Genomic DNA, 23,914 nt, shown 5'->3' on the forward strand with positions numbered 1-23,914 from the left:
AGAATGGTGAATAGAAGTTCATCTGAGTTCATCCCAACATATATCCAAATAAAGAATTTATAGTGTCAGTATCATCCTAATATCCAGGCACATCATAATATTTAATGCTGAGTTGGAAAATATTAACTCTATTTTATAACAAAGGCACAGCAAGGTCAAATGGCAGATTAGACAAAGGGCACAAGCTCTGAAATTATGCAGTACATTACATCACAAATTTTCAGGGTGATGCCTACTCTTTGGAGTGGAGTCCTAAACACTGGCTGAAATGTGCACTTTCCCTTTACAGGTCACAAACATCTCAGAATAGGATTTAAAAGACACCACAGTATGATACTGTCAGGACCTACCCATTGGATCAGCCCTGAGGACAGGATGAGTCTCAGATCCTGCCCCTGGGCATCTTTTATGACTGCAGAATTCTACCCAGAAGCCTCTTTAAAGACAGAGTATAGCCTTGGAGAAATAAGCTATACAGATTCAAGAAAAGACGAGGGAAAATGGTGGTAGTAGCAGTGTAGTTATGGGGGATAGAGACAATTTTGAGCTCTGCCTTACTGAAAAAGGTCCAAGACTTTACTTCCCACTTCCCAAGAGGGGCCACTCTCTTCCTCTCACTGATATAGGGCAAGTGTAAAATACATTCAGACAGAAAAATAACAGTGGGGGAATTTAAACTCTGTACCCTATGAACCCTATATTTAATTCTTTGCTACCAAAACTTGGATCTCTGAAATCCCAAGGTACAGTCTAAACATGGTATTCTCATTCTCTGCTGTTGGGAATTTCAGCTACAAAATATGTAGAACTCAGTGGGAGTCTTGAGCCAGGAAGACTGGTTTGGATTCTTATCTATACATTGAACAGCATCAGAAAGAAGAAATTTAGGGGATTATCAAATGCTTTGAGTCAATGTAGTTCACTTTAGTCAATGTAACTTTGAATGTTTAACACAACAGAGGAAATTTATAATACAAATATAAAGTGAAAGTTACAGGTGCCTTGGTCTTCTGAAATAAGACTTTCATCCTCAAGAAGAAGGACAAGACAGGAGAGTTCCAGTAAGCTGTGAGTGATTACATCTTTCATAAAAAGGTACTTCTAGCAGGAAACAATTCATTGTCCTTTACACAAAAACAGTGGCTTGTGTAGCCACTGAAAACAGCCCAGTCAAAGGTCAGATAGATCCTCAATGTTAAGAAACACCCATGTTCTTACAAAATAACTGTGATCTTTCAGTGTGGAACATTCATTCAGCCTTGATCCTGAATCTTTTTCCGTTTAATATATCCCATTGTGAAAATGAAACTGTTATATCAATAGCAATAAGCCACAAGATTTGTTAATGACAACAGACAAAAAGATGTCCAGGCATAAATACCCCAAACAGTAAAACATTTCAGGAACAATAGAGAAAACAAAAAAAAAACCCAGAAGCCTGGGTTTTTCCCAGAGCTTACTGAGAATCTCAAGGCAGTGGACAGTAGTGCAATGCACTAGATGGTTGATGTTATTGCTTTTGAGGTGATAGGTTTAAGATACCATTTTATTTTTTCCAACACACTGCAGTGGGTATTTTCCAACCATTTGTCTCATAAACTTTTGAAGGTCTTCTTTGATATTTACACAGGTAGAATGAAGGCCTGCTGTGGAGTTCAGGTAGGTATCAATGAAATTAATCATGTCCTTTAAAGGTACTGTCCTTTACACAATGGTATGCATGGAGAATTGCACAAGATATGAAAGAGCTGTTTACAGCAAGCAGTCCTGCAGACTGCAGCCATTACTTGCAGGTTTCACAGACTGTATTTGCAATACATGGATCTGACCACACAATACAAAAGACTAAAATCTGTGCTACCTTATTTTAAGCACATTCAATAAAGTGAAATTAATTACCATTAAGAAATAACAGATAACTCTATCAGTCAATTACAAAAGAAAACCTTCTAATGAAATCTAATTTATAAAGATTTCTGGGAAATAAATAAGACCATTTCCAAGTGGTAAACTTCACTATTGTTATATTCTTTTGCTAATTGCTTTTGCTTTGTTTTAAATTGTTTTGATTTTTCAATTTCAATTAGTATCCTCAGCAAGTGTGAACTCAGACAGCCATTGAACTCAGACAGCCTTGTTGTTTTCTTTCTCTGCTCCAACAAGAACATTTCTACATTTTTATTTTGAGAATGCTACTCAAACAAATTACTGGATTATTTAAGTGAAAGGCTGCTGACGAAAGTGATATTCTTTCCCCCAAGCAGAAACTCTACACATTGACACTATGAAGTGGTATAAATCCATTCAAATTGAAGGAGTTAGGCCTTTTTGTACCAACTGAAAATCTGTATTCCTGTAAAGCAAAGCAAAATTTTCCCCCTGGTCTTTGTCTTTATTGATAACTCAAAGTTATATATAAAATCTATAAGAGAAACATTCCCTAGGACCTTTTTCCTTTTTCCTTCTGTATTCCAAATAGTAGTTCCTTCTGCTCAAAGATTCTCCTGCTTATGCACCCTCAGGTTAAAGCCAACAAACCACACTTAGGATGATCAATCTCAGAAAATAAATTTAGTGTTTATGTTTGTTAATGGTATAGATCAATAGAAGCAGCATATTATAAATCCAAGAAGAAAATAGAAATAAAGCTTAAATACCACTAAAATCCATCAAGCCTTTGATCTACAAGCCATTTATCAGAAACAGTGGCTGTTATAACCCACATGTGAAATCCTATATGAGAAATTTTACAACACCGTGTACATGACTTTAAGAAAGTAAAGGAAAAAAAAAATAAATTTAAGCTTTGACTAGAATTTAACAGGCTTCATAATAATTTCCTAAATTTTTATCCAGAACAGGCAGTAATTCCCTCCCTTTAACAAAAGAAATATGGATTTTTTTAAATGGTATGGAAACATCAGCTGAAGAAAATAACACTGTCAACATCATTCTTAATCACAGTTTGGAAACAGACTATGGCAAAAGAACGCCATTTCTGAAATAACTAACACCTGTTTGCATCTTCTGCAAATATAGATACAGCTCAGTCTTTCTTGAAGTGAGAACTGAAGCTGCAGCACTAGAAGGTACAGCTAACAGCCAAAATAAAGAAGTAGGTCATAAGCTGTAGTGGAATCCTTTTCCAGTAGATATTCTTCATAGCACCCCTTAGAAGTCAAGTAATCAGCATATGTCTCGTGGCATAGAGATGCACATGAAGTAGACGACCTTTGTTTTGAAGTCTGTATTTGTTAGCTTGGCATGCAAAATATTTTATGTGTCAAGAAAGACAGGAGACATACCAATAAATATTTTGTGTTGTAGCCATTCTTTAGGTTCTTAGTTATGAAATTAATTAACACTGTTGAATCTGAGACAGTTTACTGCTCCATATTTGTAAACACGTTAAATTAATTTGGAGATGTAAGATTTTTAGTAATGATTGCATTCTATTTAAAAGCACAGGATCTGTGAGAGAAAATTTTCAACCTTTATATGCAATGAACAGTCTTTAGTGGTAACAGGTAATTTTGACTTTGATCAAAAAGCTCAAAACCCTGTGCTGATGGGAGCAATTTTTAGACGTAATAGTGATGATGGGAGACCACAGCTCACAGTTTTAAGACGTGTTAAACACAAGCCTTACAGCAATCCAGTAGCAAACGTTCTACTAACTTTCCAGTTTTACCACATCACATCCATTCAGCCCCCAATGAACATGTATTCCTTCCACCTTATTTTATAAATACAGTACTGTACTTTAATGATCTCTCCTAAAACATTGTTTGATACACTCATTTGTGTTCTAATACCTACTGTCAGATGGTGTTGATCTAAGATACTCAGTAGTGACTTCTGAAACATGCATTCATGAGTAACACCTCAAAGTAGTAAACAATCCGTTCTTTCATATCCAGACATTTTATCGTGTAAACAAGAGAATATCTTATACTTTCACCAAAATAATCTGCAATTCACATACAGAACACATGAGAATAAGCATGTACTCTTACAAGATTTTGCTGAGGCCAAGGCAAGAGAGAATTAGTTCCTTCAGTCAAACTTCACTTCTTGATTTATCTAGAAATCTTTGGCCTGGAAGTTGAGAAGAAGATGGAACAATTTTGTTTTTGATAACATTCTTCCTGTGACCCTTGTCGTCTGCTTAGTAATTACAGTGGCCTTGACAAATATGAGTTAAGCAGTGTTGCCATGCCAACATATGTCCTCCTCTTTTCAAATATTCTACTGATAACAGAGATGTTGAGCTTGGAATATACTTCCCACTAGTCATACTATTGCAGGGTTTCTTTTGACTTCAAAATTATGTTAAATGCTATGGATTTCACTTCATATTATCAAGTATAAGTATTAATAATAAATGTATTTCCGCTTCTCATACAATTTTTTTCTGAGGCAGAAGAGCATGAAGTAGAGAAATTATGTGATCCACATTGCTGATATTCAGTAATAAAACAACCATTCATGTTTACTGATATTCCAATGTGAAGGATGATCATTCATTTTTCTGGTAAAAAAATGTCAGTACTAAGTAAGTGGTACACCAGGAGTTTGTATTCAGATGATCTTTATCCAGACAAAAAATGAGCAAAAAATAAAAAACATGTTTGAATCTTCAATAGTTGATTTAAATTTCTGAATTGAATCTTGCCAGTATAGCCTTGTAGCCCAGTGAATATGATATTGCTAGTCCTTGTGACATGCCACTAGCTCTGTATTAAGCTAACAAATCAGGCCTTGGGACTTGTCAGACTTTTTCTGGACTTGTCTGGTCCTGCATGGAGACTTTTAGCATGTTTATCTGCGGAAAAACAACTATGAAAAACATGGCTTTTACTTACTTTGTTTTAGCTTTTTCTTAGCATTATAACATTGCATGGTTTAATGCTTATTGTCACATATATTACTGAAGCAAATATATAGTAATAATGAACAGTTACTGTGCAGACTGAGATACTTATGACCCTAGAACAAAATGCCAGAAACAGGAGAACAGGCATGGGATGACAGCAGTGGCCTTGAAAGTACAATCACGGGATAATTCCAGAGACTTCAGAGCTACAAGCAGCTCAGTTGACTCAGTGGTCAATTAATGATCATCAAAAAATGCAACTGGACAAAACCAGTTTTAGGAATAAGTAGAAAAAAGCAAGTGTCCAATATATGCAAAACAAACCATATGTAGTAAATTTGGATGTGACACGGAACTCCACATCAATGCAGAAATAACAAGATATAGAACATATTAGTAAGTACAGTAAAACGACCATGTGCAGAACCTACAGTAACAAGGAAAAAAGCATCAACACCATAGTTCTCCCAGCAAAGGTCATAGGATGCTAATGATTTTCTATACTCTGTGCCCATAAAGAATGCCCTTGACCTTAGGACATTGAGATAAAGTGGAAGGCACTGGAATGTTTATGTGTACTAATTTTAAATGCCTATAATTTGAACGATTAGTATTATCATATCTCAACTAATGATGTTTGTAGTGTTAAGATTTCAATTAGGCTAATAATAAAATTTTGCCTTTGCACATAAAGAGTGTTTCTGTTTTCCTGTTACAAGATTCTGCTTGTGAAATTGATGGAGAATTCATGCAGCATATTCCATAACTTGGATGCAACAAACAGATAACACTAGCAAAGGCTATTGATTATTTTAAAAACCTCTTGGATAGGCAGAAAATTCAAACATGTTTTATATATTATGTAGTATAATGTAGGCCTAAACCTCATTTCTAGTCCTTTCCTGTTCTTTTTTTTTTAATAAAATATTAACACTGTAGAATTAATTACTGTAGAACTACAGTAGAATAACCTGCATGAGCTGTTGTTTTGAAAAAACAGTACTTCCTGTAGCTGCAGTAGCAGTGTTCTAACCAGCATTACCAATAATAAAAGAATACATGAGAAATTTGAAGAGTGTTTCTACAGGCTAAAATAGATCAATCTTGACTAGGTATGCACCTATACATGTAAATAAATCAGTCTGATTTTCAGGCAGGCTTTAAGTAAAATGAGATTAACATAATGCAAAAATAATTCATTTATTCACAAGAAGACACAATTATCATACAATCAGCATTCAAGAATCCAAATAAATCAGCATCTTCATATTTATATTTAAACAAAGAAATCCATCTGCCAATGATAGAAGAGTCAAATACAATTAATTTATTATAGAACAAAAGATATCATTCTGACTATCTGAAAATCAGGTACAAGGAAAGCAACAGAACTAATAAAGACTCTAATGCATGCTTTGATTGTGTCAGATAGAAATTGCATTACATAAGCCAAACAAAACTAAATGACAGGTTGTTCCACACACCGTGGACCCACGGGAAGCCTGCTTTCATAGAGATTCCTGTCTTGTGGTAAGATATGTTGATCTCTAACAAGTTCTAAATAAAGCTTTTCTGCACTGTCGTAGCATAGCAGTAAAGGAATTGGAGCACTTTTGGTTCATGACAGCCCTCTCCCATGTAGATTCTCTGGTGCTATACAAACATAACTGATACTACAGACTTTCTGTAACCTACATGACTAACAGGATCTCTCTTCTCTATGTAACTACTGCTTTTCACTAAACCTGTAGGAATCGAATGTGTTTAAGACTGTAGACACTCTTGTGATATTCACCCATGGACTAAAATGTGAGGGGTGGTTGCAGAAGCACACACATATACAAATAAAACAATCAACCAAACCTAATTTCCTTAGAATAACAAGGCTAAAATACATAAACAGTTACAGGTTTTGGCTGCTTTGGTTACATTTGGTAAAAGTGAATATGAGTGAAAAATATTTGGTAAAATTTTCATTCATTTCAGAGAGAAACAACTGGTCAAAGACTATAGAGACTGTAATGAAATCTCTGTGAATGAGAATAGACAAATGAGCTAGAATACAAACAAGGCAAACTGTAAGCAGAACTCAGCATTATGTTCAGGAAAGAAAACTGTTTTCTTCCTGTAGAACTTTGACAGTAGATGAGTTGCCCAATATGGAGCTGAAGGAGCTGGATCGTATGTATCCTATGAGTTGGGAAAAAAACTGTGATTTTCATAAATGCAAATAATTGTGTTAATCACATTTCTTAGCTGTTGGGAAATATTAAGTGTGGACTTAGTTGAAATCAAGTCAAATTTATAACAGGCTGGGTACAGTCCAAAGCAATTTGTGTGGGCCATCATCTTTTTACCCCAATGTCCCTTCAGACAAGGCCATGATTGTGCAGTCATGTGATTGGGAAGTACTGAGACTGTTCACACTTAGGTACTGTCTTATCAGGTGATGGAGAAAGCATTCCCCCTGCCCTGCCCATAAGGCCTCAGTTGACTCCATAATAGGGAATGCCTTGCTGTGACCAGAAGCATCTTTGGGATTTGTATCATGGGTAGCATTTTGTGTTCAGAACAAACTGACAATTTATGCAGACAAGAAAAACTCTACTCCTCTTAACTGCTTTTCAAGAAAGTATAAATCTACCTCTCCCCTATAGCAGAGATGCAGTTTCATTGCTGTTTTATACTGAAATAACTGTAGGATGCACTCACATAAACATCTACAACAATGCTACTAACTTCAGTGTAAAGAAGCAGTGGCTTTGTCATCGTTCTGTAGCAATATTATAAAAAAATCGTATTTGAAAGGCAAGGAACTCAGAAGGAAGGGGGAGTCTGAAGATTTAATAAAACAGTTTCACTCTGAAATAAAATGCCATATAAACTGATACAGTAATCCTGAAAACAGTCTAAAGAAGTAATCACAGCTGAATCTCCAATCGTCTGTTTTAAAGTGGTAATAATATTCTCTGGGAATGAATACACTAGACAAATATTTCCAGAGTGAATGTCAGGATGTTCCACCATATATTCTCACCAATAAGCTTGTGCTTGTTAATGCAGAAAACATTCACATATATTATAGCTGATATGTCTGCAGTGAGATGTATATATTCCTAGGTATCTCCCGGTATTATTCCAGTTCAATAAAAGGCTACATCTAGATATGTTCCATAAAACTGGAGTTCACAGAGGAATAAGCACATTAAACTAAGAAAGTTCAGTTTAGGACAAAAATATTTTACATATTTTCTTAAAGGTCCTGGGAGGGTTTGAAAAGCCTAGTTCATGCCTGATGTATTTTCGTTATAAGTTTGATTCAAAGTGTTCATGTTTCCATAATGTAAAATACCTCAGGTTTCCATAATGTAAAATACCAGCCAAATTCAATCAGAGAGCCTATTCTAATTTCTGCTTTGCTAGATAATACCAAAGAGGTGGTCCACAGGATAAAATCCTTCACAACTGCATCATATGGCTGGGGGCCAAGTAAAAGAAAACGTAAGCTTCAGGCTTCAATAAAAAATTGAATGGATTTTGAGGCAAACATAGAAGAATTTAATGAAAGATTAAAAAAGATTAATATAGTTTCTAAAAAAAGTCCAAATGACCGCTTTTTGTGGAAATTACAAAAAATGTCAATAGAAGGCAAAAATATCAAACAAAGCAGTTACTTCTGTATCACCATGCACTGTCCTGAGGAGTACCTATCGACTGAAACCCATCATTGCCTTAGGAAATAATGCATATAAATGTTGACCATGGCTAACAGTCAAGAGGCATTTTTGCACATATTTTCTTACGCAGTAGTTGGTAAGTTTTATGTTTAATACATAAATGACCAATAGATTCTTATGGTTACCACTGCATATTTCATGACAGTTCTGAAAATGTTTGATTTCAGATTAATATCAAGTAATATAAAACGAATAGTTTTATAAATTTGGAAACTCTGCAAATACAATTTCACATAACTGAATTCTTCAGAACAGTTGGAGTATTTTGGAATAAGATGTAAGGGAAGAATCTAAGCAGTCTATCAGTTCCTTTCCCCTGTGAAGACTGGGAACTAATAACTTCTTCAACTTCCACACTGTTGTTGGATTTATCAACGGGAGAAAGCTCTCATCTTGAGGATGAGTGCTAAAGCTTTCCAGTCAAAATGAAAGCCTGAAGTTCATACAGGAAACTAATTGGCAGAAAACAGTCATTACAATCCAAGAGGACAATAATTATATTCAGACAAAAACTATTGCTTACAAAGGTAGTTGCCCTCTTTACTCTTTTCCATCTCTGAATTCTTATAGCTTATTTTCAGTTTTGCAATCTAGTTTGAGAACTATTCAATGATACAGGGAATCACAGGTAAGGATTTAAGATTTTTAAGGAATCTCTGTACATTTAATATGCAGAATGAATACATTATTCTGTACAGTATCCTAGTTTCCTCATTTGCCATCATCTCCTGATGTTGTGCTCTTGCCCTCACAAAAGCAACCAGCTACACTGCAATACAGAAATCTGTATTGAATTCCCTGGTATATTTCCTAAACATATGCTAGATTTCAGTGCATATTTTATTTTACAAAGCTTTATGGAATAAGAAGTTGACACTACTGATTTCCATCTGCCATTTCAAACAATAGTTAGATTTCAACACTAAGTAACTAAAATTTTCCAAAAAAAAAAATGTTTAGAAAGTATTAATTCAAGTTGCTAATTCCCTCATAGGCTCTGCCATTTTCAGTGTACTAGACTCCCAGAAAAATAACAACCAAACTTGTTTGGAAATGTTCAGCCAGCTTCAGTAATATGCTACAAACACAGGAGGAGATGCAGAGTTGCATACTGGCACCTGCATCTGAAGACTTATCCTAAAAAATAAGCTGCCTAGACACTTTCCAACTGACCACATCACAGAGCACTGAGTAGAAGGAAGAACACAATGGTGAACATTTACCTCTATCCCAGGTTGTTTCACCTAATCCTGATATAAGGCTATGGAGTTAATACTTACAATTTCAAATTTGAAAATTCTGTTTAAAAAAAAATCAATTTGTTCTACCTGTGCGTCTCAGTGGCACTAGGCTCAAACAACGAGAAGAGTCGGTCACATATTTCTATGCCATGGCTGACATACGTATTAATGGCTTACTCTGACAACAGATAAGTGAAAACTGTCATGATACTGCTACTTCATAACTAAGTTTCAACTTGCTTTTTCTTAATTATCTGAATTTACCTGGTATGCAAATACAGTCTCAAGTCTTGAGTATGTCTTTATGATACAAAGTGCAAAATTCTGCCATTGTCTCACAACAACGTCTGTCCATCCTATTTAGTAATTATCGATGTCTCTCAGCTGATCTGGAAGTCCACAGGACCACTCAGAGATTCAGAGAGCTTCAGATCAATTTGGTTCTAACAAATGACTTAAAAACCCATAGACACTGTATATTTATGATTTATTGAAATCCAGATAAAGACATCAGGAGAGGGACAGTTTGGGACCTTGAGGTTTTATGGTCATCCAAGCATTTATCTATATTATAAACCTGTATTAAGTTTTTCCTCAAAGAAACTACTCTTCAGTAAGTGTAAGTAATGAAGTGCTCTTTATATTTCTAAGATACAGATATTAGCCTACCTTACTTCACATGGCTGACTTTCTTCCCTATTTTCATCCTTAATGATGTCTTCACCAAATGGCAAGAAGTATCTCTTTATTCTTCTTCCATTTCTAAGTTTTCAAAAACATATATAGGTATTAGAATTTTTTTTTTTAATTTCCCATTTGGTATGCTTCCCATTTCATGCACATAGACTTTTCACCTCGCTACAAGAGTTTACAGTACAGTTGTATGAATTAGATGATCATATATATGTAATGTACATCATTACATTATGAAGTGTGGCCAGTACCATCTTTACATCACTGAATGAGCTGGATTAGCAACACCGCCCCCCTCCAACAATTATATACCCTATTTGTTAGAGGCACTTCTCACCACATATGAAAATTACATGTCTATCAGTCAAAACAGGTATGAGTGTTGTACTGTCACAAAACTACCAGGGCAAGTTATTTTTTATTTTTTATATTGAAATACTAATGTTTATTTTTTGTAAATATTTTAATTTTGGTATTACTGCATAGCAATGGGAGCTAAAATATTTGTTGTTACAACAATAAAATAGAAATTATGATAATTACTGTAGTTTGTCATAGTGTTCTCTATAAAATAATTAGTATTTTTTGTCTTTAAGAGTCTGATATTTCTGATAGTAGCTTTCATGATATCTATGTACTTCTTTGGAAATGTTGTGTGCTTTGAATATTATTAAAATACTTATTAGTCAATCTGAAATGCTGAACTAATTCCAGTTAGTGCAAGATAGACTAAAAAAAACCATTTTGTAGGCAACTGGGAGACAACTCTGGGCATGCTTTTTTTTCAGCCAGCTGAGTCTGACACCAGGGTATTTCATTTGATTCTCCTGAGAGAAAAAGACCCAGCTGTGCTTCTCATACAGCACTTTCTGCCAGATGATCCAAAAGACTGGCAATTCCAGAGAGACGGAATGCTTTACATTTTCCTTGACTATGAAGTGTTAAAGTTATACCGTGTCTATTCCAGCACAAGGTGTATCTTGTTATTGCCACTCATTCGGTATTTATTACTAAGAAAGAATTGCACCATAGTTCAAAAAGCAGTATTAGAGAGTCAGAAAATTCCCATAATTTTATTTGGTTTTCTCTGCTTTTCTCTAGTCTAAATGGTAATTAGCATCGTGCACGAGAAAGAGGCAGATAGTTCAACTAGCTTCGCTATCACACTATATTGCTGAACAAAAGAAATAGACTCCATTCTTCCTCCATCTCCCTATTAAATTTTTTCTTTAAAACAGTGGACAAAAAGAACATAGGTTCCTTATTAATCATGACAATATTCATCTGAATTTGCAGTCTTCATTTCATGTACTAAAAATAGGTGAGATTGTGGCCATTCTTTTCAAAAGTTGAATCTATTTGAAACTAATATTGTGCAGGTGAATCAGAGGGGCAAAAAATGTTTGGATAAAACCAATTAAGGAAAAAAAGCCTTGTCAAATGAGGATTTTAAATGAAAAGAAATTAAGTGAATTCAAACTTTCCATCTGAATCTAAATGAAAAAATGCTTTTTAAGAACCGTTTAGAAAAGAAAACAAGGGACTATATTCTTAAAACTGGTATTGGTGGCATGTCTTTTCTATCAGTTCACTCCATAAAGCTATTTCACAGACAGTAAGAGACTCGGCCTCAGTGCAGACCTCTGCCTGCACAGATCTGAGCTCACACTTACTATTTCTGGAGAAAGTGCCCTAGGTGGACTACTGGGGCATGCTTTTCTTATTATCTTATACAGAGTTATTCCACCCTGCATAAATCTTTAAGACTTGGAGCAGATACTGATAGCTACGTGCCCCATTTTCCCAGGTGAGTTACGAAGTTTGTGACTTATTTCCTCTCTGTCTTGGAGATTACATAAATATTTTATACAAATATGTTTGCTGGCTCCAGCTATAAAAATTCAGAAAAATCCATTTGAAATTACTTACAACTTCTTTAACTGGGTAGTGGAATATACACATAAAAATCCGCTCTCCGCCTGGTTCAGAGAGGGGATTTGGAAAAGGATTTTATAGACAATGACTCTCTAGCCTCCTAAGAACTGAACTTAGGTTGCTCACATCTTGGTGAGAGCTCTTACTGCTGATCTTCCAGGGAAAGAGAAAGGATACCTCTTTTTCTAATAACACTCTGTCCCTAAAGCAAAAAAGTAGCTTTCAAAAAGCTACTTTTCTGAACAATTTCAGAAATCGTTCAGGGATTTTGGCCTGTATAGTTTTGAAAGAATGGAAAGATATACTCAATTTTTAAGGTTTCTCCCAGGTTCTAGAAAATAAAAAAGACCTTTGATTTAGTTTGTCACTCTAAAGCATCACAGTTTATCATAAGATACAGTACTGCGCAACTTTTTCCTGATTTCTCTGTGTTCTATTTGTTTCTGACTCTTCCTTTTTTTTGGTTTTGATCTGCCTAGAATTTCTTCTGGGGGCCAAAATGAGAAGCGCAGATGTATGTATTCAGAGGTAAGAGTAACAACTGCAGCACTCTATAAATCAACTGGAAGTGATACGAATTAGGAAGTCAGTCAGTCTGCTACTCTATAATCATTATTGGCCCATATAGGCATCCAGTGCCATATTAGACACCCCGTGGTATCTCAGTCACAGGAACAGGTCTGGAAGATGTGAAATAGCACGTATAAGAAAGCCATGCCTTTTGAGGGCAGGAGGTGGTGGACACTAGACAGCTATATTCAGGCACTGATTTCTTCCCTTTCTATCCTTATACCTCAGCCTTGACACTAAAGAATATAAGAAAATAATCACTAGAAAAATAAAACAGCAATATTTATTAAAAATGAGGACAATTAATACTAGATGGTTAAGCACCAAATTTGCAGCAAAGTCCAAATTTCTAAACCATGTTCCAGAGGAATAAGGAAAATAAATATCTGCATATAGAACTTGAAAACACATGTTCTCGTTAATATTAAAGTAGCACAGTTGGTGTGTGTACATGTATATATATAAGATAGCAGGCTTATTTCTCATATCCTGGGTTTATATGTTAATTATATGGATAGACTTGCATACTATTTTGACATTATGAAGTAAAACATTCCCTTACCTGCACTGGCTTTAGGAACCATATGTTTTTATTTACAGTCCAATGTGAATCTGTAAGTTCCATATGCGCCATGTTTGTAAATATGAATTTATGTTTGGAGAGCAAGTACTCACTTGCAAAGTTTAAAGCAACATATCAGAAGCCTAGAATTTCATTATTTAGAACGGAAATGTAGTAGTTATAATCATGAAGATTATCACGGTCTCAGTATTGACTATTGTCACAGGTAGCTGTGTCAAAGCTCTAGAAACCTTTACCACGTATGTGGCTAGCAGGATGGTGTGCATCACATAAAAAAGAAGGCTGAATAGCTGCATCTCTAGATTATCCTATTGGAATTGAGAAAGAGTTTTGATTGTACCAAAAAGATCTTTTCTAAGAGCATTTTTTTCTATCAATTCCCTTCAGCTCAATATGAAGCTAAGGTATAACATATGCTGTATGCATCATATGTTTGCTTCCATACCCATGCATATTGTCACTTTGTGTTATTCCAGGAGTCTCTTGAACACATGGGAAGCAGAGTTTCAGTGGGTTGGAAATTTATGCTTCAGTAAATGCATTGTCAATTTGGTGACCATCTGTAACTCACAGAATTTTGTTTTATGCTGTGGCAATGAATAAAGTAGATTTTAGATTTCAGAACCGACCCAATAATATTCTGGAAGCCTTATATTTCCTAGGTTTTATAAAACCCAAGTATTAAGCCTTCCATGAGTTCTTTTACTTTAGGTGCACACATGCCAACAGTACAGTTGTAAGTAATTTACAGTTCCTACAACAGAAATATTAACATTTGCAGACCAGTGTGCAGACCAACACAGACAATAAAAGAAAGCAAACTTTCTAGGAGCACCAGGACTAAGCAGCTAATTGGCTTCATATTACACTCTGGAGAAAATAAAATTTTCAGTGGTGGTTAGTTAGTAGACAGAGTCACATTCTGTCTGAATTCCTTCCTCTGAATGCAGATAAAATGGGTATATATACATGAACAATATCTATGACAATGAAGTCGCAGAGAATTTCATCTTTAAAAGTAAAACTTTCAAAGAGCAATTACGGATGAGTGAAAACTATTTTTCAGTTGAAAAAGCATTTCCAGCATTATTTATAGATCTTTTTATCCAGCATTCAGGATGTACATATCCCTCAGTAGCCACCATTCTTGATGGTTTACTGAAACCACTGAAAACAGGCAAGCATGACCACCTTACTCAGGGACAATTTAAAATCTGAATTGTTTGCCATTGTTTTCTTTATTAATAACAACAGCCACCCTCATTGTCTTACTAAAATAGGATTTACAAGTAAACAAACAGATGCAGTTCACCTAATCCATTCCTAAAACAACTCCATAACAGTTTTCTTCCTTCCCGTTCACTATAACCTGTGATGAGGAGATTGTACGAAATTAGTGAACTGCATTCATTATTCACCTGTCTAGGAAATACATTCACTCTCATAAGAAATGATTTTTCAAGAGGGAAACCCATATTATTTTCTGTATCTTTCTTCTAATACAATAAAACATGGGAAAGCCAGAACAGAGTATTTCCTTAGCTGCGTTTGCATAACCTGGGAGAATGTCTTCTATTAAATAATTTCTGTTATCTTTCTCATCTGGTTTCTTATAGGCAGGATTTGAACACTAGCATTGGAGAGGGATGCTAATGAATTCCCAGAAGATTAAAATAAAAGTACAGTAAATAGAGTTACATTTCAGTCACCTAGCTCTTATGCTTACATCTCTAGGTAGAATGATGACCTGTATTAATACAATTTCCTTCCTTCTTCACAGGTTATTATGTTGATTTTAGAGGGTTTGTACTGCTTTCACTATAATGACAATGTTAAAATGATACAATACAAAACTGAAGAGATACTGGAAGCCCTAAGGAAAGAATTCATGTTGGAATTTAACAACAGTTTGTCTTTTAGCATTTACACCGAGCAGAAACATTTCAGACTGTTTAATTTCTCACTTCATCAATTTGCAGGTCATATACATATATTTACCTCTATCTGTACCTATATACTCAAAATATATACCACAACTGCTTATTTCTGCATCAAGGAAATACAGAAAATTGCAACTGGCAAGGGTTGAAATACAAGTTAAACAATAATAATCAAAATAGTTGGGCGTTGAGGGATGGAGGGGAGTCCCTTTCACTAAGCTTCTTCACTATTGGGATACTTAAATCTAGTTATTGAAGTTCTATGTTTGTATTTATTGGTCTGGAAAAAAGGATATTTACCTTGTGGGTATTCTAACAGAGAAACGTTTTCAACAAACCGTTCTAAACTGTTTAAAATTATTTAATAGAATAAAGCATTCTACTATAAAAAAATGAACTTTTAAATTGTATGTTACTCTTCAAAATCTATTTCTATTCCTTGAGAAGATTTTTTGGGTTTTAGATTTCATAGCATTGCTTATGTTAGAAAAAGACACTACTATTGTAGTCAGAGTGTTTCTATTAATCTTCATGTCATAACCATAGGCACAGAAAATAAACCATTCAAAGAACTGAAGGGGAAATTGAACGCTTTCAGGAGATGGCATTTATGTTGTAACCTGTTTAGCTAAGACTGAAACAGAATACTGTATCTGGATTGGTGGCATGTTCCTCAAATTTATAGCATTTATATGTTTCTAAATTATACAATTGCTTTTAGCTGTTTTGAAGAATACTACTTAGAAACGTGGAAAATGCGGAAATTTTAGCTGGTATTTGCTGCATCAGGACAATCTTATAAACCTTATCACTCTATGGATAGGATCTTGTGAAAATTTGCCATATCTTCTGCTACATATACAGCATTTTAAAACTTTTTATTCAAACACACTTATTTTAATGAAACAGGCTAAAGATTTTCTTAATTAGGTAGTGCTCATAATTTTTTTCGGACTTTAAAGTATTTATGCTCAGTATCATTTACTTCAGTGAGGAAGCTGGACTGCCTAACCATCATTACTAGAAAACACTTTCTCCACAAATAAGTCTTTTGCAAGGTCCTAAACTGGACATGTATAGTACCCTTTTATATCCTGGAGAACTGCTCTGTAATATTGGCTACTGCATGAAACATCTGGAAATTCATTTTAAAGTATTGCCACATTCTTTGGATTGAAAAATGTCAATGTTACTCAGCTTAATCAGTCAGACTGGCGTTAGGCTCAAATATAGCTAAATAGCCTAGTAAATATGATTTTTGTTCATATTAGTAGACGGAAGAGGGCTTTGCAATGACCTGGCAGTGCAGGATCTCAATACTTAGATAAGCTTTTCTTGGCCTGAGCTGTTTTTAGCTTCTTTCAACAACTGTCAATCTAGTAGTCAAGTGGCTATTGAGTAACCTGCTCTAGCTTAAGCACTGTAATGACATATAAGGTAAAGGCCTGACAAATACTGAATTCCATACATTCAAAGTGTAAAATTTTGTTTTGATGCAAATTTAAATTATGTAAATGATCACCTTTCCCACAGAACTCTTTCATTCACTTGAAAAGCAATTGTTTCACAGTTTCTGCTAGGTATCAGATCCAATGTGTGGTCTTGGCACACTTTAATTCACACTATATAAAATGTATACACTCTATATCAGATATAAAATGATTAACATTTCCTCATGGTCATGCTTTGTAAGCATCCATTTTTTTAATACTTTTATAAAATAGAACATTGATATGGAAAAAAGGGTTGTTTGCCACATTTTCTGTGAGGGTGTAGCAACGAGATCACACAAAGTCCAGTTCTCTTTATTGAAGTGAAAACCTCCATTGAAACAAAAAGACTGCCATTTGTAGAAGGCATGGATCTGGCTCAGCAGTTGTTGAAATTAAGCAAACACTTGACTTCAAAGCTATCCTAATTTTTGTAAGTGTAATTACGCATCACATAACTAAGCCAGGTGTGCAATATTAACAAGTATGTGAACATTTGCATAAGAAAATTTGACTGTGACATAAAATCTAGACAGATTTTTAAGCGCTAATGAGAAGTCTGTATTCCCTGGATTTTACTGCAAGGCTAGCTTAGTGTTATTGAAATATACTTCTAAATGGAAAACTTCATAAGCAGAGGGAAATGGTGTTTTCTCTAGTTTATCCCTTATAGTTGCTGCTAACTTTAGTACAGTCTTCCATTTCTTAATGACTTTCAAATTTGTCTCACAACAAATTACCACAGGTATGCCTAAAGAAAGACAAAACTGATCACCAGGCTAAAGGGACCAACATTATTTTAATATATCAGTTTGTGCACATTCCAGAAAAACTGGTGAACTATTATAAGTAACAGCAGAAATTATTTACTCTTAATTAAGTATTATACTAATAATGACCATTAAAATTGCTACTTAACTAATCAAATAATTAATAGTGGCATGTAAAGTACATCTGCATAACATTTATAGTGTGGAACACACATTACAGTTGTTGTAAACTGTTGAGGAAAATGTAAGGATGCTGAGAAAAGGGAAGCAACCTGACTTTAGTGTACTTTGTCCTCAATAATTACAAAAAAAATAACAAAAAATTTAATGTATAGCACTATTTTTGATAGCTAATGTCGATGCAATTATTTGTATTAACAATTAAAGTGAGAAATCCCCTTGCAACTCAAAAAAATTACAAAATTAAACAATTTCTGCTTTCCAACTATATTTTATATAGTGCAAGAGAAACTACTGAAAGGAAAGAAGATAAAGCGTATGCATATTTCTACATTTACAATACATTTTAGAGTTAATCTTACAGTATTGTACAACACAAAGAAGTTCCAACAGTACATTTTAAATATGACGTATGCTGCCATTCTACCACAAACATTTTTGACACTTAGAAGGATGTACTCTGAGTCTCATTCACTGAAAAGGTAAAGCTGTTGTAAGAGCAGAGAGCAAAAGCAAAGGTACTGATCAGCACATTCTTACATTGGGAATTTGCGTTTCTGCTGAGACTTCTAAATTATTCAACATTTACAATCAACATGCCAAGATTCAATGGAAATTTCTGTGCTTTTGTAAGTAAATTTCTATCTTACCCAATCATGTCTGTTAGGTTTGATGTGCAATTGACTAAGATTTTTCAAAAAGGTGTCTCTCCAGCTTGTCTGGTAATGCTGCCCCTGTGTTTTCTTCAGAAAAAATTAGCAACTTGCATTTGAAATTCATGTCATAAATCCTTCAGTCTTCAGATTTACCATATATCTTACAACCATATTCTATCTTTACAGTCGTTGGCTTTGATGAAACTAAGAGAAACTACAAGCAACTACAAGCAGATCTGTAAAGACGATCCATTTATTAATTTTAATAAAAGTTATTCTGATCCACAAGGCTCAGACATTGGAAAAAATGCAGTGAGAAATCATAGTAAAATGTAATATTAAATCAGCCTAAAGAAATTCAAGAGAAACCAGAGGGGACTGATAAAATACCTGATTGATAGTGAAGGGGATGATATTTCAAGGTGAGAAGATGCCATGCAATATTGTCCAAGCTCAAATGAAGGCAGAGTGCATAGGTGCTACATAACTCATTTACATGCAGAAGTGCTGACAGAATAACTGGAATTGCAAAAATACTTGAGAAGACAAATCCTGGCATAAATGATTTAAGGTCTAGAGATGCAGTTCATGCTATCCCCTGCTCTGATTCTCGTTTTTGCATAAACACTAAACTATGTAAAGTTCCTAGCTCAGGAATTAATGCTGGTGTAGGCATAGCAGCATGAAGTTATTGCAGACTCCAATACCTACCCATGAGTCTGAATACATAGCTGGGTGACTAAGTTGCACTGAACTTTTTATCCTTTCACAACATTGACATTAGTGGCTAAGTAACCAGCCCATGCAGCCTCATTCTGCATCCTCCAAGCCCTTCTGTCTATGTTTTTCATTGAGCACTTGCAAAAGCCATTCTCATGAACTTGATTGGCTTGTCAAGTCTTCAAGTTCCTGTTTCTCAGTTTTGATGACTAGATCTTTGCTATCATATTAAGAACAGTGCAGGAACAGACTGAAGGACTGACAATCTTTCATTTTTTGAGGCACTCAAAAAATATTTTTTTCTGCCTACAAGTTAATCCTGTTTTATTCTTAGCCAGTCTCTCTAGCACAGTTTCTCAGATGAAAATTAAACTCTTTTGTCAAAGACATAAATACTCTAGCAACTTTCCTGGCAACATTGTTCAAACTCTTTTCTCTTGGGTTGAACTAGCAGATTGTAATTTATCTGGTAGCATTAGAATTCTATAAGCTTTTGTTAAAAAAAGTCGCTACTGAGCAAAAAAAGTAAAAAATCTGCCATTCAGGTTACATAGAATCCCTGACTTTTCCCTGAGGCAATTCATAATCTAAATATAAGCAGTAGCTACTATGTAAAATTCTTCTGTCAACATCAGGTGTGATTAAGAAGGTATTTCTTAAAACAGTGAAATAGAAAATTACAATCTACATTGGCATTTGATTGATGACAAAGAAGAAATATTTTACATTCCTTGCAAAAAAAAAAAAAAGGCTGAAACACAAATATTAATACTATCTAAGACTTCAGCGTAGTTAAATAATTCATGAAAGCTAATTGAATTTTGTTGGTTGGAAAAAGGATAAGATTGATTCAGCAATGACAGATGAGTTAATCCCCTACAGCCTCTGATATGACGATTGCCCTTTTCTATGATCTACCTCCAATTTGTTCCCTAATAACATACAGATCAGTCAGCAAACAGTTTGTAGGGACTCCCTAACAGTTGCTGACCCCAGAATCTCCTTGTGTATATCACAAGGGGAGTGTACAAGTCAGTACCAATTGAAATGGTTAATTTAATACATATTTACTCCATATGTACTTATTCACAGGTAAATATTTTCCTGACATCTCCAACCACCAAGAGCTATTTAAATGTTTCCCTTATACTTTTTGTATATTAAAGTTCTTTTGCATTGTCCTCTTGCATATTAATCTATAAAACAATTTAGCCTACAATACAGCTGTCTTGCCCACAAACATTCCAGAAAATGCAAAGTCGAATGCACATAAATGTCAGGAAATCTGAAGAACAACCAAATCAAATAAAGCTAAATAAGCTGAGGGAAAACAAAACTCTCCCACATCTTAAAATCTAAGTAAGAAAATAAAATATTTTTTTCATTTATGTGAAAAATTTACCCCAATGTCAATATCAGCCTACTGATTTTTGATATACAAGACTGGTAGGAAGAGGAAGACTAAGAAGTAGGATACATGCACATTGCCCTAAATAAGTCTGAACTGTGTATGGTTAGATTTGCCTATGTTCATGTGCAATTTGTCAGCTACACCTACAAATTGCTGTTAAGTCACCTATACCTATACATTTGAGGAAGATAAACAGCTGACAGATTCCAAAAGCAAGTGGAAGTATCAACACCAGATCTGGAAGCACTGAAAAAAGTACCTCCCACTTTTCGGACTATGACATACCTACAGGTATATCAGCAACACAACGAAATTTTCATATACATTCTTAATACCCCTAATTAAATAAAAACTCCGATTTCCAGGAAGAAACTATACAAGCAAGAGTTGTTGCGGGAAAACAGAAAATTACAGTCTGGAAACCATGATTATTTAAACTATCTACAGATTAAGGAAATTTATTCTGGACCTCTCCTACTTAAATCCACAATTCAAATCCTAAAATTGTAGTCACTCATTCACTTTGTGAAATACTGTAGCATGGCAAACACTCTAAACCCAGAATATTAAAAAGGTAAAAAAAATATTAAATTCAAATATGAATTTTTGCAAAATAAAAGAATAGTTGTTCAAAGCACTGGCTGGCCTCAGCTCACAGAGAAAACCAGAGGAGTTAAAGATATATGGTGCTTTGCATTTGGAAGGATTGCACTCAAGGGTAATTCTGATACTACATGCTTGTAAAAAAATTTAGTAAAAAGAGAAGTGGCTAAATATTAATTTGTATCAGTTAAGATTACAAAAGCAACACAAAAGAGAGACCACTGTGAGAAACATCCATCCTCCTTCTGTGAAAATTATCAGGAGGAAAAATAGAACAGCATTAAATTAGATGTGCTGTGATTCTTACAATCCATTCAGAAACACTTAGTCTGTTTAATAGGATTCCTGTATGATCACCCAGAGAAAATACTAAGTACACCTATCTACACAGAAGTATGTAATTTCAATTTATTTAATAAACACTTCTCTAACACACAGACACGCAAACACAAGCACGCATGCATGTATCCATTTGCTTGGCACAAGTTATTTAAACAGTTTAAGACAACTTCTTGCAGTTCTTTGAGCCTACAGCACCATACCAGGTTAGCTTTATGAGTTCTAGTATTTTCAGAAAAAGTGTAGGTTTCTTTATCCAAAATTTCTGAAAAATTAAAACATTGAACCTAACATGTGACCTATTCTAGGTGGTCCTGCTCTGGCAGGGGGGTTGGACTAGATGATCTTTCGAGGTCCCTTCCAACCCCTAACATTCTGTGACTCTGTGATTTTATTGTCATGTACCTATTATTAATAGGCTCTGCTCCAAAGACCGTAGCTTCCCACAACTTTTTAGCTGTTCAAGTTTTTTTTCTGGTTCACACACACACTTTTTTTACCTATTTCCTGGCTTGTCAGTCATATATGAAAAGGCAGAATAATATAAGAATTAAATAGAGACCACTAACTTCCATCAAAATGAACACTTAGCCAAAATTCTTAAGTGAAAGCTGTTGGTTAACACCATTTAGCATATACCAGTTAATCACTAATGTTCTAGTGGAATTTGAGATTGATTTGTGAATGACTCACAAGTGGCAACAAAATAATCTAACACCATCCAACAATTAGGTGGCATAATTCAAGTAATTTTCTGAGACATCTGCTTCATACTCATTATACTACTAGATGAAATGCTCAGGCTTGGTGTTACATCTTAATATTCAAAGTCCAGAGGCTTCTTCAATCGCAGATGACATTTTGCAGGATAATAATCAAGGCAGAAACCTTTGAATCCTTTAAAACAGTTTGATTTTTCAGAGAACGAACTCTAAGGAATTTCTGAAAATCTCTCTATGTTCCTTTCAATGGACCTAGACTAGAGCCCAGAATTAAGTAATTTTTAACAACTCAGTTCCTGTTTTGGACTTGTCGATGTTAAGTTCAGTTAAAGAAAAGGAAAACAACAGGAAGAAACAAAACTTATAGAATATTTATCAACTGAGCAGTTGTTTCATATACTCAGTTCTGTGAAATATCGGAGGTAGACAAAGACCATTATTCTGCACAAAGAAACATGAACCAAATTAACCTGCAGGATTTTTATGAAATATGGGATCAATTTACTGACAAAATCATAATGGCTACATGGGGCTAAGTATCCACAACTGTAACTGATATCAGTAAAATTTCCTTACTAAACCAAGGTTCATCAGTCTTCTGGTTGGCTTTAATGTTGTATTCCATTAGTTTTCCTCACAAAACCAGAAATCCACATTTGCTTTGGTTTAGTTTCTGCTATGAGTAGAAAAAAGCTTATTTTTATTTACATTTCTTTCTGTGAAAAAGAATCAAGGTATCATCATTAAGATGGAGCATTCAGAGTTTACTTTGAAGGTTTCAGTATTTTCCTCTCTCTCTCTCATACTGCTACATGCTCTAAATGACAACCTATTTACACCTGCGTGTCCACATCTGGTCTCATCTTTCAAAGTGATAACAAGCCTGAACTTGTACCACGCACAAAGTTTCTTTTCCTTTACTGTCATGGTAAGCACACACCTTTTTCAGACGGATGCATAAATACAAAATCTAAAAATACAGCCAAAAGTATCAGATAATTTTATTAAGGCAGTATGTGGTTTTATCATGCCATCATGTTCTTGTAATGCCCTGTTAGTTTCTCAGATTTTTTTGATTGAGTCTCTGTCTTCCACCACAAAATCACCTCTACAATTGAGAGAACAGATCAATTTCTTATGAAACGTTCAGGAAACAGAGGCCCAACACGAATGTGTGAGGCTTATTCTATGAAAGAGCTAGAAAACAAACAAACAAACAATCATGCAGAACCTGTTGTTAATAATTTTTATTTCCACATTACTTCACTATAAAAATTCAGTAGTATATTCATTCCTTTAGAACAGTTTAGGAACCTGTTTTTCTTTTGCACTTTCTGGAAGTTTCAGTCTTTGTTTTTTTATTTAAATTAAAATCCTACAATTTTAGAAGGCCTTTAATGAATTCTTTACACAGGCATTAATACATAGTGACCGTATTTCCAAGTACT

Source organism: Leptosomus discolor, chromosome 9 (genome assembly GCF_034619465.1).
Source record: "Leptosomus discolor isolate bLepDis1 chromosome 9, bLepDis1.hap2, whole genome shotgun sequence".
In the NCBI taxonomy this organism is placed as follows: Eukaryota; Metazoa; Chordata; class Aves; order Leptosomiformes; family Leptosomidae; genus Leptosomus; species Leptosomus discolor.